The sequence below is a fragment of the Podarcis raffonei genome, chromosome 14 (genome assembly GCF_027172205.1).
Source record: "Podarcis raffonei isolate rPodRaf1 chromosome 14, rPodRaf1.pri, whole genome shotgun sequence".
NCBI classification, from domain to species: domain Eukaryota; kingdom Metazoa; phylum Chordata; class Lepidosauria; order Squamata; family Lacertidae; genus Podarcis; species Podarcis raffonei.
The window spans coordinates 42,149,002-42,163,693 of NC_070615.1; the positions used below are offsets into that span (position 1 = coordinate 42,149,002).

The following is a 14,692-nucleotide window of genomic DNA, read 5'->3' on the forward strand; positions in this document are numbered from 1 at the left end:
ATAATAATAATAATAATAATAATAATAAAATATAACCAGATTTTTAAAATGCTGCTCTGGACCTCAACCTCTGTCTGTTTGGACCTTTGATTTGGCTCCATGTGCAATGCAAGTCCATTCCCCTTGATGTCCCTTGACTGCCTGTAGTGGTTCTTGTTGGACTCCAACTCCCATCATGCCTGAACACTGGCCATGCCAGTTGGAACTGATGGGATTTGGAGTCCAAAGACATGAGGTGGGCCACAAGTTCCCTACTTAGAACCTGGTCATTGCTGAAGCCTGACAATACCTCCAATTTGAGAGAGAGACACACAGAGAGAGATCTTTTGTGTTTTTTAACTAAGTTACACAACTGACAGTCTGCTTGGAAACAAATGGGATTGAATATTTCTCGCCATAAGGTTTCCCCGAGTTTATTTAAAACACAATCCTCTGCAGCATCTGTAATCGAGTTCCACTTCAAAGCATCGTTGTGTAGTGACCTTATTTCTTCCTAGTCAATACAATCAACATAATGTTCCTTTTATATGCAAGAATTATGAAAGAGGAAGGGAGAGAGAAAAAGAAAGAGCCCCAACCTCTAGCAGATGATATTTGCATCCCAGAGACGAGCATTGCAATAGCAGCCTCATAGTTTATGGGATGGCATTTGAGTTCCATAGCATTTACTGCCTCATTACTCAGATAAACTATTAGTGTGTAAGCTTCTCCTTGCCTCCCCCCTCCCCACCCCATATGCCATCATCTTAAATATATGCAGAAAGGAAGGAGAAAGGTGGTTGTTTTACTAGGGGGGGAAATTGGCACCGGGGGGGGTGTGTGGAGAATTAAAGCCTGAGGGCCACATTCCCTCTTAAGTAGTCTTCCGGGGGCCTCAAGCCAGTGGTGGATGAGGCCAGAGGCGACAGATGGGTGGAGCAGCCTTTGTTTCTCTTAACTTTTCTTCAGTAAGCCACATTCCAGCCACACAAAAACTAGTTTCCCACACATAAATTCGCCCTCTCTCTTCTTCTTCTTCATCTAGGCAAGCAAGAGGCATTATGATACATCAAGGACACACTCCTACCAGGCAGAAGTGCCAGCTTGAAGAAAGATATTTGGATGGCCCAGACAAGAATGGTAATACAGTGGTACCTTGGGTTACAGACGCTTCAGGTTACAGACTCTGCTAACCCAGAAATAGTACCTCGGGTTAAGAACTTTGCTTCAGGATGAGAACAGAAATTGCGGCACTGCGGCGGCGGGAGGCCCCATTAGCTAAAGTGGTGCTTCAGGTTAAGAACGGACCTCCAGAACAAATTAAGTACTTAACCCGAGGTACCACTGTACAGGATGGAGGATCTCAGTTTCCTCTTCTTGTTTTGAAGCTGAGGTGCCGTGTTTTCCTCGGTTCGCTCCGTCCCCGTCCTGTCCTCCTGTGTACATACCCCTTCTGGCTCCATTCACAAAGGCCATAAGAAACAATGTCAGAGGTTCTTGCCCAATCCCAGCTCCCTTGCCATCCAGCAAGCCTTTTACAAGTTCCTTTACAGGGCTAGTTGGGAAATGAAGTCCAGACGTGGAGAAGAAAGAAAGGCAGCAACGGCCATCAACTTTGGGGGGTCTTCAGTGCCCTCAGATGTTTTATTGGGGGGCTGAAGGAGGCCCCCAGGAGTTGGTGCCTATGCTACCAGGCAAGAGCGCTTGAGAATGGTGCAAGTGAGGGAATTGGCCTGGAGTGGGGCATAACCCTAGGGAACCTGCTTTTTAAATTTATTTCACAAGATTTGTAAATTGCTTGATTGTAATAAAGCCTAAAAGTACTTTACAAACTGAATAGAACAATACAACTATCAGGGTCTTTAAAAAAAAAAAAAACAAGTACAGTGGTACCTCGGGTTACATATGCTTCAGGTTACATACGCTTCAGGTTACAGACTCCGCTAACCCAGAAATAGTGCTTCAGGTTAAGAACTTTGCTTCAGGATGAGAACAGAAATTGTGCTCCGGAGGAGCGGCGGCTGCGGGAGGCCCCATTAGCTAAAGTGGTGCTTCAGGTTAAGAACAGTTTCAGGTTAAGAACGGACCTCCAGAACGAATTAAGTACCGTATTTTTCTCTCCATAACACTCACTTTTTTCCTCCTAGAAAGTAAGTGGAAATGTCTGTGCGTGTTATGGAGCAAATGCCTACAGATGGCGGGGGGATCTGCTGCAGTCGTGAGCAGAGGATCCATGGTTCCCCTTCCTTCTCTCCTCCGTGGCTCACTTTGAAACAGCAAAGCAGGAGAGGAGCTGCTTACACAGGTGTAAGCGGCTCCTGTCTGGTTGGCTGCTTTAAAGCAACCGTGCTGTCTGTCCCTCTCTCCTCCCCACTTAGCTCGCTAAATAGCAGCAAAGCTTTTCAGCGAGCCGAGCCGGGGAGGAGGGAGAGAAGCAGAGCCTGCTTGTTTTAAAGGAGCAAAGCAGGAGAGGAGAGGAGCCTTCTTCCCTTATACCCCTCTCCTGCATTATTAGCAGCATCCCTCTCCACACAACCCACGCGTGCTCCTTGTCCCTTGAGTGCTTTTCCTTCCCTCCCCACTTAAAACGTGGTTACAAAGCACGGATCCACATGGATGCTCAGGATTTTTGCATTGGGCTACCCCAAACTCACCATCAGATCACATGTCTGTGGCCACAAAAATCATACATCCACTGTTTCGTTTAGAGTATTTTTTTTTCTTGTTTTCCTCCTCTAAAAACTACATGCGTGTTATGGTCAGGTGCGTGTTATAGAGCGAAAAATACGGTACTTAACCTGAGGTACCACTGTATTCAAAATATTAAAATATGATTAAAATCAACAGGGGTGAGAGAAACAACTTGAATTAGGTCCTGAAATGAACTGGTAGCCAATGCCACTGTTTTAGAAAGAGGATTCTATGAGTTCTAAAGGCCATCCCAGCCAGTCTTCTGACCGCTTCATTTTGGACCAGTCAAAGTTTCAAGGGCTTCAAGAGAGCCAGTGTGGTGTAGTGGTAAGAGCGGTAGTCTCGTAATCTGGGGAACCGGGTTCGCGTCTCCGCTCCTCCACATGCAGCTGCTGGGTGACCTTGGGCCAGTCACACTTCTCTGAAGTCTCTCAGCCCCACTCATCTCACAGAGTGTTTGTTGTGGGGGAGGAAGGGAAAGGAGAATGTTAGCCGCTTTGAGACTCCTTCGGGTAGTGATAAAGCGGGATATCAAATCCAAACTCTTCTTCTTCTTCTTCTTCTTTAAAACCTCAAATGGAAGAAGAGACCACCATCTTCCAAAGTAGTCATTTCTCCTGTGAAACAGCTCTTACTGTCAGAAACTTCTTGCTAACATTTAGTCAAAATCTCTGTCCTTGCCATTTGAATCTACTGTTTCAGGTCCTACCATCTGGAGCAGCAGAAAACAAGCTTTGCTCCATCTTCCACGTGGCAACCCTTCAGATATTTGAAGGTGCTATCATATCACCACTCCATCTGATCTTCTCAAGAAACTGGCATTGTCCAATTCACATTTCCCTACTCCCAACAGCACAGCTCCCCGTGTGTGGTCTCCGAAGATACCTTCATTTCAGATGTAAAGCTAAACAAACAAGGTTTGCGGAGTGCCTGATTCATTGTTAAGGCCATCTGATCTTAATTAGGAGCCAATCTGTTAACTCTCCATGTGGAGAGAGGTTCACTCCCTTCCCCTTGTCTCTTGACATACAGACCATATGGTTCATTTTCCAACTGGGAAGCATGCTCCATAAAACGAACAATAGCACTCCCAGGTGAAATACTGTGTTTACAATTTGGTGACATAATCAGAGGAAATTGCATGCCAGCCAACTAACAAACAGTAAATGATTTGGAGTGCAGGGACTGAGGGTGGCGGTGGGCGTTCTCTTACGGGTATATCATGATCCTTCAATCAATTTTGACCCCACCAAATGCTCGCAATAATTCCGTAGCATTCATACCTCCATCAAACAAAGAGGTGGCACCCACACCATGCATTTAAAAGCACTTGGTGTGGGCACCTGTCTGTCTCAAGAGAGAATGGAGGGCATCTCCGGGGGCAAAGCCAAACCGCAACGTCAGCAGCACCCAAATGACCTCCATGGGGTGCAAGCCTGGGCAGTGTGTCTGGAGGTCCTGGGCTGCCCACATGACAGGACCCCCCTCCACCTCGGCCTCTCTGGTGTGGTCCAAAGGAAAGCAGATCAATACTTTTGGCACCAGCTTGGCTGTAGGAGTTGCCGGAAGGAGGCGTGCAAGGCACCATCCAGCCATCTTAGGGACTCCACTCTGAATTTGTGTAGTAGGGCTTACTCCTTAGCCCTTTCCTCCCTCAAATATATTCCACAAGGTAGCAGAGATTTCAGATCAGAGTTTTCCTTCTTTCCCTCCCAGGTTGATGTTGTGATAGGAATTTTGAGGTCTTAGATATATGTTAAATGTTCATAAGTGTACCAACTAAGCACGTACACAGATCAGCACAAGAAGACCGACCTGAAGCCATTTTTGATTCCCATTGTCTACTGACCAAATGTTTTCTCTGCAAGGAGGGAGGGGGTCAGGGAGCTTTCAGGGAGCCTTCCCATTGTCTCAGGAATTGAGTAATCAGCATTTTAATGGGTGACAGACTATCAGGAAAGGCAATCAGATAACCTGGCAAACAGGAAAAACAACATTTCAAATTTCTGTTTTAGACCGCCTTTTCTGTGATGTAGGTATGATGTATCTGGGGGGTGGTCTTAGGTTACACCCCTTCTGTGATGTATGTATGATGTATGTGGGGGTGGTCTTGATCTACAGGGTGGCAATTTCAAAAGTCTATATAAGGGCTTGCACACCACTGTTTTGGGTTCCTCCTTTCCTGTGTGTGAGGGGAGCACCCTGTTGCAACAGATCAATAAAGATCAGCCTTACTAGCTGCTTTGCTTCTCAATATTCTCTGGTTGGCCTCTGTTATTTTCTTCTACCAATAGGGAACCTATGTAAGGACTCTATATGGGCTCTTGGGTACCCCATAAGGGATTCCCCATAAGGGGGAAAGGGCAGATTTTGTTTACAACAACGTGCTCCCATCTGCCCTTAAGGTACCACTTTAAACAGTCATGGCTTCCCCACAAGAATTCTGGAGGCTGCCGTTTCCTAAGGTGCTGGGAGTTGTTAGGAGACTCCCTATTTCATGGACGAAAAGGCTATCAGTGACTGCTAAGCCTGGTGCTTACGTTCTGTCTTCATTGCTGGAGGCAACGTGCTTCTGAATACCAGTTGCTGGAAACAGCAGGAGGGGAAAGTGCTCTAAGAAAGTGGAGCAGGTAAGGATGGGCTGAGAGCAGGTACAAGTTGGTTGGCCAGTATCCCATTTGTCCTAATGGACCAGCCTCCTCTGGTCCAGGGTCTAAAACTATCTAACCATGGCGCTGCTTCCGTGTCAGGAACAGAAACTTTAGCCGAGGCAGTTGATGACCACTAAACAAGGCTAAGGCCTCTTCTCTGACCCTGAAATTCTCAGTTCCATCACTGGAGTCCCTGAGAGCAGGTTCAGAATTTGTCCCTGACTAATCTATCTTAAAAAGCAGAGACATCATCTTGCCAACAAAGGTCCGTATAGTTAAAGCTATGGTTTTCCCAGTAGTGATGTATGGAAGTGAGAGCTGGACCATCAAGAAGGTTGATCGCCAAAGAATTGATGCTTTTGAATTGTGGTGCTGAAGGAGACTCTTGAGAGTCCCATGGACTGCAAGAAGATCAAACCTCTCCATTCTTAAGGAAATCAGCCCTGAGTGCTCACTGGAAGGACAGATCCTGAAGCTGAGGCTCCAATACTTTGGCCACCTCATGAGAAGAGAAGACTCCCTGGAAAAGACCCTGATGTTGGGAAAGATGGAGGGCACAAGGAGACGGGGACGACAGAGGATGAGATGGTTGGACAGTGTTCTCGAAGCTACCAGCATGAGTTTGACCAAAGTGTGGGAGGCAGTGTTAGACAGGAGTGCCTGGCGTGCTCTGGTCCCGGGGGTCACGAAGAGTCGGACACGACTAAACGACTAAACAACAACAACAACTCCCCATTTCCCAAGCGCTTGACAAGGTGTGCACAGATTAAATCATGCTGCGGGGAGGCAGTTCCCCAAATCAAACCTCTGTGCTGTGACACGCACTCCGGCCTTCCCAAAGAGCTATCTGCAAATGTAAAGGCAGAAACATGAACGTCATTTAGAAAGAGGGAACAGAGCCGCCACGCAGAGGCATGGATCGCCCTCTCTTTTAGCCCAGTCGCTTTCCGAAAGAAGTCTACTGCTGCCAGGCTGCGGCAAGGCGAAGACTTTTCCAGGTAAATCATTGCATAATATGATGGTAATGAGATTCTCAGAAATCATTATGTCTCTGTCAGGTGGTAATAAAACGGAATATTTGTCTCTCTTCTGGGTTCGTTTGGAGAATATGCAGATCTGCCAGCCCTCATTATATCTTGATGGAAACAAAACCTATTAGCATAGGTGCTGTAGATTTTAATGAGGGAGACACGCTGGAAAGTAATCCGGGTCAATGGTAATGAAACAGTTACAGCTAGCTGAAACTGATAAAAATCTAATTATGCCCGTATCAATGGGCTACTTCAGATATTCACCGCGTCGGTTTTCCCCCCTGTTTCAGGAAGGCATTAGACGTTTCTACCTAAATGGTTCCATATAATTGGGAGGTGAAGGGTGGGGTGGGGTGAAAGAAGCTGGAGAAGGTACCGTATACTTCAAATTTACAATAATATAAAAGAAAATTTCTTGGCTGGGAGGGAGATGTGTGTGTGCGTGTTGTTAATGTGGTTTTCTTTTCTTTCTTTTTTCATTTTTATCCAGATCAAAACATAAAATGCATCATTGAGCAAAACAAATTGACAGGGTTAGCGGAGCCTGTCAGCAAGTGTTAATTCTCAGTAAGTTTAGCTCCGACAGAAAAAAATCAGCTTGCTAAGCCCAAGAATCCAGGGAGTTCTCCTTAAGCACCTCCTCCTGTTTAAAAGATTGCAAAATGACCTTTAGGACAGCTTGCAAGCTGAATGTGCTTGCTAATGGCACTTGGTGGCTGGTGGCTACTAGCTACTGCACAGATGCCTGGCTGGGCGAGGGGATGGAGTCAAACTGTTTGGCAATCTGATGGTAGCCAACAAGGGAGACGTGGTGGGGAAATGAGTTATGAAAGTGACCTGTGAAGCGGGGGGGGTGGTTAGAATGTCGGACCAGGATCTGGGAGACCACAGTTCGAATCCCCACTCGTTCATGAAGCTCACAGGGCAACCTTGGACTAGTCATTGCCTTTCAGCCTCCCTTGCCTCACAGGGTTGTTGTGAGGAAGTGGACAAATATGTACACCACCTTGAGCCCCTTGGAGGAAAAGGTGGGGTACAAATGCAGTTGTTGTTGTTTAGTCATGTCCGACTCTTCGTGACCCCATGGACCAGAGCACGCCAGGCACTCCTGTCTTCCACTGCCTCCCGCACTTTGGTCAAACTCATGTTCGTAGCTTCGAGAACACTTTCCAACCATCTCGTCCTCTGTCATCCCCTTCTCCTTGTGCCCTCCATCTTTCCCAACATCAGGGTCTTTTCCAGGGAGTCTTCTCTTCTCATGAGGTGGCCAAAGTACTGGAGCCTCAGCTTCAGGATCTGTCCTTCCAGTGAGCACTCTGGGCTGATTTCCTTCAAAATGGAGAGGTTTGATCTTCTTGCAGTCATTGGGACACAAATGCAGTAGATGAATAATAAATAGAAAAGTCAAAAATTCAACCCCTAGTGTCGTTGGCTGAAAGGTTTTTAGAAAGCACCAGTGGGAAAGATGTTAAGAGTGCCAGTTGCAAGAGATGTTTGCTGGGTTTGACAGAAGAATGATGAGACTTAGTATAAGGCAGCTTGATATTTGGTGATTGACACAATGCTCTTATTTTTATCTCCTTCCCCCGCCCCTAGTTTTGTCCCATTCCCTCCCAACAGAAAGACTGTTCCCCCCTCCAATGCAGCAAATGGCATATAACCTTGTTTTGCACCCAAGCTTTTATTTAAAGAACAAGTGTGTTTGTGCACTAACTGATTTCAGTCTTGCCTGTGGGAGATTTGTCCAATAAACTGTGCCCATTGCACAATATAAGCCTCCCGTAATCCATCTCTTGCTGACATGGTAGGCAGTTAGGCTACTTTCTCCTTGACAGATGTCTCTCCCCCATGCCTTCTTCAAATCCATGTCCTTTCAAACCAAAGCTCAAGCACAGGAACCCACTCCCCTCTGATCTTCCCTTCCTGGTTCCCTCTCAGCTCATCTTTGGCGTTACGAGTAGAATTTCTTTCAATGTTCCTGAAATGCAATTCCATATCCTTCAACAGAAGGTTTCTTCTTCCTAAAATAAAATAAAATAAAAACCCTCCAGGTATTGCAGGATCATTCCTTCATTTATCCAGCTCTGGAATTACACATTTATCTGGTGCATATATGTCCAAAAACCTGCTCCAGGCAAACCAGGGATTGGATCTAGACTTAAGGCACACTCCTATACATTGCGACTCAGGGGTCCCATTAAGTTCAATGTTCAATGGCTTAGGCTCAGGCTCAGGCTACCAGAAGGACCAGATTCTCCCATAAGAACCTGCCCCAGCTGTGGGATCTTTGGGAGAGACCCTTCTCTCAGTCACACCATCCTAACAGGCAAGTTTGGTGCGGATACAGGAGAAGACCTTCTTGGCATCTGCCCCCAGACTTTGGAAATCCCTTCCTTAGAGAGGCTGTCTCCCTCCTTGTTGTCCTTCAGCCAAGCAGGTGATGGCTGGTTTATTCCGACAGCCTTTTGGGAACAAAATACCGTATTTTTTGCTCTATAAGACTCACTTTTTCCCTCCTAAAAAGTAAGGGGAAATGTGTGTGCGTCTTATGGAGCGAATGCAGGCTGCGCAGCTATCCCAGAAGCCAGAACAGCAAGAGGGATTGCTGCTTTCACTGCGCAGCGATCCCTCTTGCTGTTCTGGCTTCTGGGATTCAAAATATTTTTTTCCTTGTTCTCCTCCTCCAAAAACTAGGCGCGTCTTATGGTCTGGTGCGTCTTATAGAGCAAAAAATACGGTAAGTGTTGATTTGCATTATATCAGTGCTTTTACTGGCCAGGAGGGGATTGGAACCAGAGATCAAGCTTATGGTTGTTGTTTTGAGCAACTGGACAAAATCTTGCCTTCACACTTTCCCTTCTATCTCTAGAAATGAAAAGACTAGCAACTCAAGCAATCGGAACATTCCAGGCAGGGCATAGAATATCCCAAAGAGCCAGGGTGTCAGAATAGGACCTGGGAAACCATGGTTCAAATTCCCACGCAGCCATGAGACTCACTGGGTGACCTTGGGCTAGTCACTGTCTCTCAGCCTAGTTTACTTTGTAGGCTTGGTGTGGGGAATAAATGAGTGGAGGGTAACCACTTACACCACTTTGAGCTCCTATGGAGTAAAATGATGGGATAGAAACGCAATGCACATATAAATATTTACACAGCTTGAGCCCTGCTCGGAGACCATGACTGCTAACTTACTGTTTTGTTTTGGAATTTGGTGTGTGTGTGTCATTATTTCACGAGCTGCTTTTCTGAAATGAAGAAAATGAGATGATTGCTTTAAAAACTATATAGTAATACGCATTAAAGTTACCGTAAGAAAAAATAAAAGCATACACACCCACACAGCTTATGCCTTTTAAATAATACATCTATCATCTCCTGGCTCTGTTTTATGGAATAATTGCTCTCCTTTGTTGAAAGGAACGCAGGTGGGAGAGGGGCCTCACTTCGATATTAAGAGAGGCCTGCAACGTCTGTGACACACGCAGACCTCAATTTAAAAACCGGCTGCAGCGGTACGTTGAGAGACACCAAGGTTTTCTGTGTGATCTTGACCCTAACCTCTAGTTCCCGATTGAGCAACTGCAACTGATCAAAAGATCTTGCTGAACGAGGCGATTTGATCCATTAATGCCAAAGTCTTATAAATACCACTGGGCAGCGTAGGGAGACAGGAATTAATGTGCCTTAGAGAAGCAGAACACTTGCCAAGGCCCCCCTGCCCTTCCGAGATAACAGACTGAAGCTTTCCCTTAATAATAATAATAATATAACCCACAAAGTCTAAGCAGATTGGGGCTGGAACGAGGGCAGGCCTTGATTGATTGATGACGGACAGATCCTGACAGAGCGCCTTTGCAGCTGAGGATAAATATCACCTCTCTCTCTCTCTCTCAAAGGAAAAGCTGCCATGAAGCATGGCTTGATTGTTTGAGCCCTTGCCTTGCTGGCTGTATAAAGCTAATGTCACCTCTAAAAATAATAAATGCGGGCACCTTGACCCGTCTCCGCACCACCTGACCCCCTCTCCGGGGAAGGAATGTACAGACCTAGTTTCCTTGCCAGCTGCTTATGATAGCAGATCACCTAACCCTGGGTTAAATGGACTGCTCCGGTGGGGATTCTAACAAGAAACTCGAATAGCAGGTGGGGTTGGGTCTTGTGCCCTCCTCTTAATTTATGTATATAGAGTCAGGATCACAGGGATCAAGGAGGCTTTGGAGACCACATAGCCCAGGGGTCGGCAAACTTTTCCAGCAGGGGGCCGGTCCACTGTCCCTCAGACCTTGTGGGGCAGCAGAGTATATTTTGGGGGGGAAATGATGCAAGAGCACCATGAGCCCCAGTGGCTGCTTACCTGCGTCTTGCAAGTGGCAGGGGCTGGCGGCGGCAGAGGGACAATGAGAGTCATGAGAAAGGGCTCTGGAGAGGGGCTGCTTAAAATGGCGGCCGCTCAATCGCTGCTGCTTCTGGGTCCAACAAAGCCCAGCCCCCTTCCTCCTTTAGGCAGGGCAGGGAGAAGTCAGAAGGAGGGAGGGAGAGGGAAAGAACGTGTGTGCTGGCGATCCACACGGTGATTCCTGGACCGTCCACGGGCTGGATCCAGAAGGCAATTGGGCTTGTTCTGGTCTGTGGACCTTAGTTTGCTGGCCATGACATAGCCTAACCCCCTCCTTACTCAAAGAAGGAAATCCAGAGCCAAAGCATAGAAGAAGAGAAGAAGAGTTTAGATTTGATATCCTGCTTTATCACTACCCGAAGGAGTCTCAAAGTGGCTAACAATCTCCTTTCCCTTCCTCCCCCACAACAAACACTCTCTGAGGTGAGTGGGGCTGAGAGAATTCAGAGAAGTGTGACTAGCCCAAGGTCACCCAGCAGCTGCATGTGGAGGAGCAGAGATGCGAACCCGGTTCACCAGAGTATGAGTCTACCACTCTTAACCACTACACTGCACTGGCTCTCCATACGACCATTTGGATCAACTAGCCTGGTGCTGTGTACCTTGACTGGCAGCAGATCTTCATGGTCTCAGGTGGGAATGTTGCCCACTCTACCTGGAGATTAAAACGGGGACCTTCTGCATGAAAAATATGCTATGACCCAAGCTCAACAGATGGCCGTCCACACCCTTCATGAAGATCTCTGGCAAGGAAGAACCCACAGCCCCTCTAGGCGATTCTCTTATCATCAAGCTGCTCTTGCTATCAAGCGCTTTCTCCCAACGTTCAACTGAAACCTAATTCCCTGTCACCGATGCCCATTGGTAAAGGTAGTCCTGCCCTCTGGAGCAACAGAAAGCCAAGTTTCTGCTCCCTTTTTCAAATGAGAGCTGTTTTGGGATCGGAGCCATGCTATTGCATGCCCTTCTCAGCCTTCTCTCCTTCCTACGAACGGGAAACTGTGATTCTAAAACTGCATTAGCCCTTTTTGCAGCTGCATCATGCTACCGGCTCATGTTCAGCTTGTGAACAGATACAGCCCTGAGACCCTTCTCATGTTTACTAGGTAAAAGGTAAAGGACCCCTGAAGGGTTAAGTCCAGTTGACTATGGGGTGTGGCATTCGCTTTTCAGGCTGAGGGGGCCGGCATTTGTCCACAGACAGTTTTCCGGGTCATGTGGCCAGGATGACTAAACCGCTACTGGTGCATGGAGGACTGTGATGAGTGCCAGAGAGCATGGAAATGCCATTTACCTTCCCACCGCAACGGTACCTATTTATCTACTTGCACTGGCATGCTTTCGAACTGCTAGGTTGGCAGAAGCTGGGACAGAGCAACAGGAGCTCACCCCATCATGGGGATTTGAACTGCCGACCTTCTGATCAGCAAGCCCACAAGGCTCAGTGGTTTAGACCACAACGCCACCCGTGTGCCTACTGCCAAAAGGTACTACTCCCAAGAGGGAGGCCTTATAAAAAAATGTCCTCTTAAACTACAACTGCAGGCAGTGAAAGAATATCAGGAATTTCTTACTCGCACATAGACCTCTTATTTAGGAGTAGGCCAATGAGAATGGATTCGTAGATAAGTATAGTGCCATTGTTTTTCAGCTTGGACCTGAAGCTTTTGGCACCAACACTCTTCAGGATTGAATGGTTCTGGCTCCCTCCTCTGACAGTTCCAGGGGTTCTTCATCAGGTTGAGGACCTCCCAAGGAGATCCTCAGCATTGCATCCAGGTGGCCCTGCCTGTTCGTCAAGGGCCTGGGTCCTTTAGGGTGTTTGGTTCATCCTCTGAGGACTCACACTCACCCAAGTCATTTTTCCGCCTGAGTCTAAGGACAAGAGTCTCACCTTCTCCCCAAATTCCATATAAAAGCTGGCCAGACTGGCAGCTGGCTCTTCCTTCAACACGGATGATGGGTCGAAAGCCTCCACTGTATCTGAGGGTAGTAGAGCTGCTGAAGGGGTGTAGAGCAGGCTGCCAGGCATACACCTCTCTGACTTCCAGCTCCATGCTGTCACCAGCATTTGCTGCCTGAGGCAGCTGCATCACTCTGCCAAACGGTAGGGCCAGACCTGATCAGTCAGTTCCTATCTGAATTTGCAAGGGGTGAATTACTCAAGCACCAGTACCCAGTCCTGTCTGCCTCCCCACATCTACCCCACCAAGGTAAATTTGGGAGACAAGGGAGGGTTGCCTCAGGAAAAGGTAATGGCAGGGACTGGTATCTAAATGGACAGCTGGCCCTTTCTCAGTTTGACTCTGCAGGACACATTTCTTTTCTCCCAGAGCAGTAAAATATCTTGAGACAGCCCTGTCTCCAACGGGACTACCAGAGAATTAAGCTGCTGTTCCTTTTTAAAACATACACACATCATCCATCGGGTTGAAACAATTATAGTTTTGAGAGCAACACCCTCCCGCTTTGCTGCCATCAGAAAAACAAATCTTTCATTGCTACAGACAGATTCTGAGTCATCTTTCCCCAGTACCTACAGACTAATTTCTCTCTCTCTCTTTATATCTGACAATTCACAAAGAGCCCAATTACCGGGGGGAGGGGGAGGGGTGGCAAACGGAGAGCAAGGCACCAGTCTTAGAAGACGACTGAAAACACTCTGATAGTGCTACATGATTTCACTTGGGGGACAATGATATTTAATCCAAAAGGCTGTTCTCTGAATGAGAGCAACATTTTAGCTCCCCTACCCCATCCCAGTATCACTTTACCCCTGCCCGAAAATGTGTTGTTTTGCAAAGTCTTCCATTTGCCAGCTGTGATGTTTGAGAACTGAGGATCTGATCCTTTCCATTTCCTCCAAAGGTTGGTCTCCTTTACCCATGCCTGAATTGTAGACAAATCTTCCAGCTTGGGTTCTACAAATTTCTCATTTTCCCTTTAGTTTTCCACATTTACATAACAATTTGCATTAAATAATGATAATAATCTTAAGAAAATTCACCAGCAGGGAGTGTGACTTTCCCCTAACACACACATTCATCTTGTATTCTTTTTTGTCTCAGACATTTTTGTAATTTCCCCTAATGCAGTGCAGTTTTCGATATCATTTCCACTCTCATATGCATTTTTATGCAATTTTCCTCACAACAGATGCATTTTTTGGTACATATTGGATGGATGGAAAACTGCAGTAATCGTTTCAAAGGTTAGCCGTGCTTTGGTGTGTATATTGGTTTGAGAAGTGTGAATTAGGTACTTTCTGATTAAAATGGTAGCAAAATCCATTTTCTCCTGCAGCCCTACATGTAGCTCAAGGTAGATAATTACAGAATTGCAACCAAACTTATCTTAAATAATGATGGGTCAAAGAGAAGGACTCAAAAAAGACTTCAAAGAATCAGGAATCAGGTCTAGACTGGACCCTTACGTGTATGTTTGAAATATGTGCCCCTACAGATTCTGGTATCTATGCTTGGGATTGGCTTATTGAAAATGAATGCATGGGGGCTTGCATAACCAAGAAGGGCTGTACCCAATGTTAGACATACTCAAGAGTATACCCACTAAAACTGTTGGAAATTAATTAGGTCTATTAGTTCTAGTGAGTCTACTCTTGAGAAAAACCTAGCCAGAGGTTTATTATAGCACAGAAGTAATGGACACTGTAGGGAGGCGGGTGGCGCTGTGGGTTAAACCACAGAGCCTAGGACTTGCCGATCAGAAGGTCGGCAGTTCGAATCCCCGCAACGGGGTGAGCTCCCGTTGCTCGGTCCCTGCTCCTGCCAACCCAGCAGTTTGAAAGCACGTCAAAGTGCAAGTAGATAAATAGGTACCACTCCAGTGGGAAGGTAAACGGTGTTTCCGTCTGCTGCTCTGGTTCACCAGAAGCGGCTTAGTCATGCTGGCCACATGACCCAGAAGCTGTACACCAGCTC

The 14,692-nt window shown here is 46.7% G+C and overlaps 1 long non-coding RNA gene across 1 annotated transcript; it reads left to right on the top strand.

Annotated features, from left to right (window-relative positions):
- The first annotated feature begins 1,029 nt into the window (after positions 1-1,029).
- On the top strand, positions 1,030-7,191 carry LOC128401619 (uncharacterized). The gene is made up of 3 exons (XR_008327490.1): positions 1,030-1,119; positions 5,076-5,300; positions 6,843-7,191. It is a non-coding gene; the product is annotated as an uncharacterized LOC128401619 (long non-coding RNA).
- Positions 7,192-14,692: the final 7,501 nt, after the last annotated feature.